Source organism: Arachis stenosperma, unplaced genomic scaffold (genome assembly GCF_014773155.1).
Source record: "Arachis stenosperma cultivar V10309 unplaced genomic scaffold, arast.V10309.gnm1.PFL2 arast.V10309.gnm1.Scaffold_100028, whole genome shotgun sequence".
NCBI lineage: Eukaryota > Viridiplantae > Streptophyta > Magnoliopsida > Fabales > Fabaceae > Arachis > Arachis stenosperma.
This window is the reverse complement of record NW_026651370.1, coordinates 1,928,510-1,936,817: the sequence shown is the minus strand read 5'-3', so window position 1 is coordinate 1,936,817 and position 8,308 is coordinate 1,928,510. Positions and strand designations below refer to the sequence as shown.

General features: G+C 41.2%; 1 non-coding gene across 1 annotated transcript; it reads left to right on the top strand.

Moving 5' to 3' along the window:
- Window positions 1-6,839: 6,839 nt before the first annotated feature.
- Window positions 6,840-6,947, top strand: LOC130959979 (small nucleolar RNA R71). Its single transcript, XR_009078951.1, has one exon. It is a non-coding gene; the product is annotated as a small nucleolar RNA R71 (small nucleolar RNA).
- The last annotated feature ends 1,361 nt before the right edge of the window (window positions 6,948-8,308 follow it).

Genomic DNA, 8,308 nt, shown 5'->3' with positions numbered 1-8,308 from the left:
AAAACTGGAAAAAAATCGTCAGCACAACCCAAAAAAAAAACCGGTCAGCACAACCTAAAAAAATGAAAAAAACCGGTCAGCACAACAAAAAAAACTGGAAAAAACTGGTCAGCACAACGTAAAAAAAAATCGGAGGTCATTACAGCTTGCCTTTAGGTGTTCTCCTCTGGATAGCGTCATTTAAAGAAGAAGGGTCAGCACAACATAAAAAAAATAAAAAAATAAACCGGTCAGCACAACCTAAAAAAATGGAAAAAAACCGGTAAGCACAACATAAAATAAAAATAAAACCAAAAATCAAAAAACTGGAAAAAAAAACCGGTCAGTACAACGTAAAAAAAATCGAAGGAGCCTGCCGAAGATGAGGCCATTACGGCTCGCCTTTAGGTGTCCTCCTCTGGATAGCGTCATTTAAAAACAAGGGTCAGCACAACGTATAAGAAAAACCAGTCAGCACAACCTAAAAATGGAGAAAAAACCGGTCAGCCCGACGTAAAAAAAACAGGTCAACACAACGTAAAAACAATGGAAAAAAAATTGGAAAAAAAACCGGTCAACCCAACGTAACAAAAAAAAACTGGAAAAAAAACCGGTCAGCACAATGGTGCGCGAAATTGTGATCACTACAACTTCACACAACTAACCAGCAAGTGCACTGGGTCGTCCAAGTAATACCTTACGTGAGTAAGGGTCGATCCCACGGAGATTGTTGCTATGAAGCAAGCTATGGTCATCTTGTAAATCTTAGTCAGGCAGACTCAAATGTATGATAGTGATGAACGAAAATAACATAAAAGGTAAAGATAGAGATACTTATGTAATTCATTGGTAGGAACTTCAGATAAGCGCATGAAGATGCCTTCCCTTCCGTCTCTCTGCTTTCCTACTGTCTTCATCCAATCCTTCTTACTCCTTTCCATGGCAAGCTTATGCAAGGGTTTCACCGTTGTCAGTGGCTACCTCCCATCCTCTCATTGGAAATGTTCAACGCACCCTGTCACGGCACGGCTATCCATCTGTCGGTTCTCAATCAGGCCGGAATAGAATCCAGTGATTCTTTTGCGTCTGTCACTAACGGCCCGCCCTCAGGAGTTTGAAGCACGTCACAGTCATTCAATCATTGAATCCTACTCAGAATACCACAGACAAGGTTAGACCTTCCGGATTCTCTTGAATGCCGCCATCAGTTCTCGCCTATACCACGAAGACTCTGATCTCACGGAATGGTTGGCTCGTTTGTCAGGCGAGCACTCGGTTGTCAGGCGATCAACATGCATCGTGCAATCAGGAATCCAAGAGACATTCACTAAAGCCTTGGTTGCTTGTAGAACAAAAGTGGTTGTCAGTCACCTTGTTCATGAGTGAGAATGATGATGAGTGTCACGGATCATCACATTCATCAAGTTGAAGAACAAGTGATATCTTAGAACAAGAACAAGCGGAATTGAATGGAAGAACAATAGTAATTGCATTAATACTCGAGGTACAGCAGAGCTCCACACCTTAATCTATGGTGTGTAGAAACTCCACCGTTGAAAATACATAAGCATAAGGTCTAGGCATGGCCGAATGGCCAGCCTCCCAATGATCTAAGATAGCATTAAAACGAAGATAGCTACCCAAGTCTGCAGATACAATAGTAAAAGGTCCTACTTATAGATAACTAGTAGCCTAAGGTGTACAAAGATGAGTAAATGACATAAAAATCCACTTCCGGGCCCACTTGGTGTGTGCTTGGGCTGAGCAATGAAGCATTTTCGTGTAGAGACTCTCCTTGGAGTTAAACGCCAGCTTTTATGCCAGTTTGGGCGTTTAACTCCCATTTAGGTGCCAGTTCCGGCGTTTAACGCTGGAATTTCTTGAGGTGACTTTGAACGCCGGTTTGGGCCATCAAATCCTGGGCAAAGTATGGACTATTATATTGCTGGAAAGCCCAGGATGTCTACTTTCCAACGCCGTTGAGAGCGCGCCAATTGGGCTTCTGTAGCTCCAGAAAATCCACTTCGAGTGCAGGGAGGTCAGAATCCAACAGCATCTGCAGTCCTTTTGAGTCTCTGGATCAGATTTTGCTCAGATCCCTCAATTTCAGCCAGAAAATACCTGAAATCACAGAAAAACATACAAACTCATAGTAAAGTCCAGAAAAGTGAATTTTAATTAAAAACTAATAAAAATATACTAAAAACTAACTAAAAGATACTAAAAACATACTAAAAACAATGCCAAAAAGCGTACAAATTATCCGCTCATCACAACACCAAACTTAAATTGTTGCTTGTCCCCAAGCAACTGAAAATCAAATAAGATAAAAAGAAGAGAATATGCAATGAACTCCAAAAACATCTATGAAGATCAGTATTAATTAGATGAGCGGGGCTTTTAGCTTTTTGCCTCTGAATAGTTTTGGCATCTCACTCTATCCTTTGAAATTCAGAATGATTGGCTTCTTTAGGAACTCAGAATCCAGATAGTGTTATTGATTTCTCCTAGTTAAGTATGATGATTCTTGAACACTGCTACTTTATGAGTCTTGGCCGTGGCCCAAAGCACTCTGTCTTCCAGTATTACCACCGGATACATACATGCCACAGACACATAATTGGGTGAACCTTTCAGATTGTGACTCAGCTTTGCTAAAGTCTCCAATTAGAGGTGTCCAGGGTTCTTAAGCACACTCTTATTGCCTTGGATCACAACTTTATTCTTTCTTTTTTTCTTTCTATTTTTTTTCGTTTTCTTCTTCTCTTTTTTTTCGCTTGCTTTCTTTTTTTTTGTATTCACTGCTTTTCTTGCTTCAAGAATCATTTTTATGATTTTTCAGATCCTCAGTAACATGTCTCCTTTTTCATCATTCTTTCAAGAGCCAACCTTCATGAACCACAAATTCAAGATACATATGCACTGTTTAAGCATACATTCAGAGAACAAGAGTATTGCCACCACATCAAATTAATTAAACTTATTATAAAATTCAGAATTCATGCAATTCTTTCCTTTTCAATTAAGCACGTTTTTATTCAAGAAAGGTGATGGATTCATAGGACATTCATAACTTTAAGGCATAGACACTAAGACACTAATGATCATAAGACACAAACATAGACAAACATAAGCACTAAAATTCGAAAAACAGAAGAATAAAGAACAAGGAAATTAAAGAACGGGTCCACCTTAGTGATGGCGGCTCTTTCTTCCTCTGAAGATCCTATGGAGTGCTTGAGCTCCTCAATGTCTCTTCCTTGTCTTTGTTGCTCCTCTCATGATTCTTTGATCTTCTCTAATTTCATGGAGGAGAATGGAGTGTTCTTGGTGCTCCACCCTTAGTTGTCCCATGTTGGAACTTAGTTCTCCTAGGGAGGTGTTTACTTGCTCCCAATAGTCTTGTGGAGGAAAGTGCATCCCTTGAGGCATCTCAGGGATCTCTTGATGAGAGGGGTCTCTTGTGTACTCCATCCTTTTCTTGGTGATGGGCTTGTCCTCATCAATAGGGGTATCTCCTTCTATGTCAACTCCAACTGAATAACAGAGGTGACAAATGAGATGAGGAAAGGCTAGCCTTGCCAAGGTGGAAGGCTTGTCCGCCACTTTATAGAGTTCTTGGGCTATAACCTCATGAACTTCCACTTCTTCTCCAATCATGATGCTATGAATCATGATGGCTCGGTCTAGAGTAACTTCGGACCGGTTGCTAGTGGGAATGATTGAGCGTTGAATGAACTCTAACCATCCTCTAGCCATGGGCTTGAGGTCATGCCTTCTCAATTGAACCGGCTTGCCTCTGAATCTCTCTTCCATTGTGCGCCCTCTTCACATATAACTGTGAGGACTTGGTCCAACCTTTGATCAAAGTTGACCCTTCTTGTGTAAGGATGTTCATCTCCTTGCATCATAGGCAAGTTGAACGCCAACCTTACACTTTCCGGACTAAAATCCAAGTATTTCCCCCGAACCATAGTAAGATAATTCTTTGGATCCGGGTTCATACTTTGATCATGGTTCTTTGTGATCCATGCATTGGCATAAACTCTTGAACCATCAAGATTCCGACTTGTTGAATGGGGTTGGTAAGTACTTCCCAACCTCTTCTTCGGATCTCATGGCGGATCTCGGATATTCACCCTTTTTGAGTGAAAAGGGGACCTCGGGGATCACCTTCTTCAAGGTCACAACTTCATAGAAGTGGTCTTGATGCACCCTTGAGATGAATCTATCCATCTCCCATGACTCGGAGGTGGAAGCTTTTGCCTTCCCTTTCTCTTTCTAGAGGTTTCTCCGGCCTTGGATGCCATAAATGGTTATGGAAAACGAAAAAAAGCAACGCTTTTACCACACCAAACTTAAAGGTTTGCTCGTCCTCGAGCAAAAGAAGAAAGAAGAGTAGAAGAAGAAGAATGAGGGAGAAGGGATGGCTTAGTGTATTCGGCCAAGAAGGGGGAGTGGGGTTTGGTTGTGTGAAAATGAAGAAGTGAAGAAGGGTATTTTATAGGAGAGAGGAGGGAGGTAGTTCGGGTGGGTGGGAGGGAAAGTGGTTTGAATTTGAAGGGTGAGGTTGGTGGGGATTTATGAAGGATGGAGTGAGTGGTGAAGAGAAAGATGGGATTTGAAGGTGAGGGGTTTTTGGGGAAGAGGTATGAGATGATTGGTGAATGGGGGAAGAAGAGAGAGGGTGGTGGTGGGTAGGTGGGGGGGTCCTGTGGGGTCCACAGATCCTGTGGTGTCAAGGAAAAGTCATCCCTGCACCAAAAGTTGCTCAAAATCACGTTTTGAGCTATTTCTGGCGTTAAACGCCGGGCTGGTGCCCATTCCTGGCGTTTAACGCCAGGTTCTTGCCCTTTTCTGGCGTTTAACGCCAGTCTGGTGCCCCTTTCTGGCGTTAAACGCCCAGAATGGTGCCAGACTGGGCGTTAAACGCCCAACTGCTAGGCTTACTGGCGTTTGAACGCCAGCAACATCTTCCTCCAGGGTGTGTTGTTTTTCTTCCTATTTTTCGTTTTGTTTTTGCTTTTTTCATTGATTTTGTAACTTCTTATGATCATCAACCTACAAAAAAACATAAAATAACAAAAGAAAATATATAAAATAATCATTGGGTTGCCTCCCAACAAGCGCTTCTTTAATGTCAGTAGCTTGACAGATGGCTCTCATTGAGCCTTACAAATGATCAGAGCAATGTGGGAACCTCCCAACACCAAACTTAGAGTTTGAATGTGGGGGTTCAACACCAAACTTAGAGTTTGGTTGTGGCCTCCCAACACCAAACTTAGAGTTTGACTTTGGGGGCTCTATTTGTCTCTGATTTGAGGGAAGCTCTTCAAGCTTCATCTCCATGGTGACAGAGGGATATCCTTGACCCTTAAACACAAAGGATTCTTCATTCACTTGAATGATTAGTTCACCTCTATCAACATCAATCACAGCCTTTGCTGTGGCTAGGAAGGGTCTGCCAAGGATGATGGATTCATCCATGCACTTCCCAGTCTCTAGGACTATGAAATCAGTAGGGATGTAATGGTCTTCAACTTTACCAAAACATTCTCTACAAGTCCATGAGCTTGTTTTCTTGAGTTGTCTGCCATCTCCAATGAGATTCTTGCAGCTTGTACCTCAAAGATCCCTAGCTTCTCCATTACAGAGAGAGGCATGAGGTTCACACTTGACCCTAAGTCACACAGGGCCTTCTTGAAGGTCATGGTGCCTATGGTACAAGGTATTGAAAACTTCCCAGGATCTTGTCTCTTTTGAGGTAATTTCTGCCTAGACAAGTCATCCAGTTCTTTGGTGAGCAAGGGAGGTTCATCTTCCCAAGTCTCATTCCCAAATAACTTGTTATTTAGCTTCATGATTGCTCCAAGATATTTAGCAACTTGCTCTTCAGTGACATACTCATCCTCTTCAGAGGAAGAATACTCATCAGAGCTCATGAAAGGCAGAAGTAAGTCCAATGGAATCTCTATGGTCTCATTTTGAGCCTCAGATTCCCATGGTTCCTCATTGGGGAACTCAGATGAGGTTGGTGCACGCCCATTGAGGTCTTCCTCAGTGGCGTCCACCTCCTCTCTTTCCTCTCCATATTCGGCCATGGTTATGGCTTTGCACTCTCCTTTTGGATTTTCTTCTGTATTACTTGGGAGAGTACTAGGAGGGGGTTCAGTAATTTTCTTGCTCAGCTGTCCCACTTGTCCTTCCAAATTTCTGATGGAGGACCTTGTTTCATTCATGAAACTTTGAGTGGTTTTGATTAGATCAGAGACCATTGTTGCTAAGTCAGAGGTATTCTGCTTAGAACTCTCTGTCTGTTGCTGAGAAGATGATGGAAAAGGCTTGTTATTGCCAAGCCTGTTTCTTCCACCATTATTGTTATTGAAACCTTGTTGAGGTCTCTCTTGATTCTTCCATGAGAAATTTGGGTGATTTCTCCATGAAGAATTATAGGTGTTTCCATAGGGTTCTCCTAGGTAATTCACCTCTTCCATTGAAGGGTTCTCAGGATCATAAGCTTCTTCCTCAGATGAAGCTTCCTTAGTACTGCCAGGTGCATTTTGCATTCCAGACAGACTTTGAGAAATCGAATTGACTTGTTGAGTCAATATCTTGTTCTGAGCCAGTATGGCATTCAGAGTGTCAATCTCAAGAACTCCTTTCTTCTGACTAGTCCCATTGTTCACAGGATTTCTTTCAGAAGTGTACATGAATTGGTTATTTGCAACCATTTCAATTAGCTCTTGAGCCTCTGTAGGCGTCTTCTTCAAATGAAGAGATCCTCCAGCAGAGCTATCCAAAGACATCTTGGATAGTTCAGAGAGACCATCATAGAAGATACCTATGATGCTCCATTCAGAAAGCATGTCTGAGGGACATCTTCTGATTAATTGTTTGTATCTTTCCCAAGCTTCATAGAGGGATTCTCCATCCTTCTGTCTGAAGGTTTGGACTTCCACTCTAAGCTTACTCCATTTTTGAGGTGGAAAGAACTTTGCCAAGAAGGCATTGACTAGCTTTTCCCAAGAGTCCAGGCTATCTTTAGGTTGTGAGTCCAACCATATTCTAGCTCTGTCTCGTACAGCAAAAGGGAATAGCATCAGTCTGTAGACCTCAGGGTCAACCCCATTAGTCTTGACTGTGTCACAGATTTGCAAGAACTCAGCTAAAAACTGATGAGGATCTTCCATTGGAAGTCCATGGAATTTGCAATTCTGTTGCATTAGAGAAACTAATTGAGGCTTAAGCTCAAAGTTGTTTGCTCCAATGGCAGGGATAGAGATGCTTCTCCCATAGAAGTTGGGAGTAGGTGCAGTAAAGTCACCCAGCACCTTCCTTGCATTGTTGGCATTGGTGTTGTTTTTGGCTGCCATGTGTTCTTCTTCTTTGAAGAATTCGGTCAGGTCCTCTAAAGAGAGTTGTGCCTTGGCTTCTCTTAGCTTTCGCTTCAAGGTTCTCTCAGGTTCAGGGTCAGCTTCAACAAGAATGCCTTTGTCTCTGCTCTGCTCATATGAAAGAGAAGAGAAAAAGAAATGTGGAATCCTCTATGTCACAGTATAGAGATTCCTTGAGGTGTCAGAGGAAAAGAAAAATAGAAGAAAAGAAGGTAGAAGAATTCGAACTTGATTAGATAGAGTTCGAATTGTGCATTAAGAAGGAGTAGTACTCCATAAATAGAAGGATGTGGGAGGAGAGGAAGAAGATTTTCGAAAATTCAATTAAAAAGATTTTGAAAACATTTTGAAAAACACTTAATTGATTTTCGAAAATAAAAGTAAGAAAGAAATCAAGTGATTTTGAAAAAGAAATTGGGATTAGAAATCAAAAAGATTTGATTGAAAACTATTTTGAAAAAGATGAGGTTAAGAAGATATGATTAGTTTTAAAGAGATGTGATTGAGAAGATATGATTTGAAAACAAATTTGAAAAAAAAAAGATTTGATTTTGAAAATTAGTGACTTGCCTAACAAGAAAAGATATGATTCAAACATTAAACCTTTCTCAACAGAAAAGGCAACAAATTTGAGATGTTCAATCAAATCATTAATTGTTAGTAAGTATCTTTGAAAAAGGAAAGAAATTGATTTTGAAAACATTTGATTGAAAAGATATGATTTGAAAATGATTTGATTTTGAAAAACTTTGAAAACTTGAAAAAAAATTGATTTGAAAACAAAATCTTCCCCATAGCACCATCCTGGCGTTAAACGCCCAGAATGGTATACATTCTGGCGTTTAACGCCCAAAATGCACCCTTTTTGGGCGTTAAACGCCCAACCAGGTACCCTGGTTGGCGTTTAAACGCCAGTCTGTCTTCTTCACTGGGCA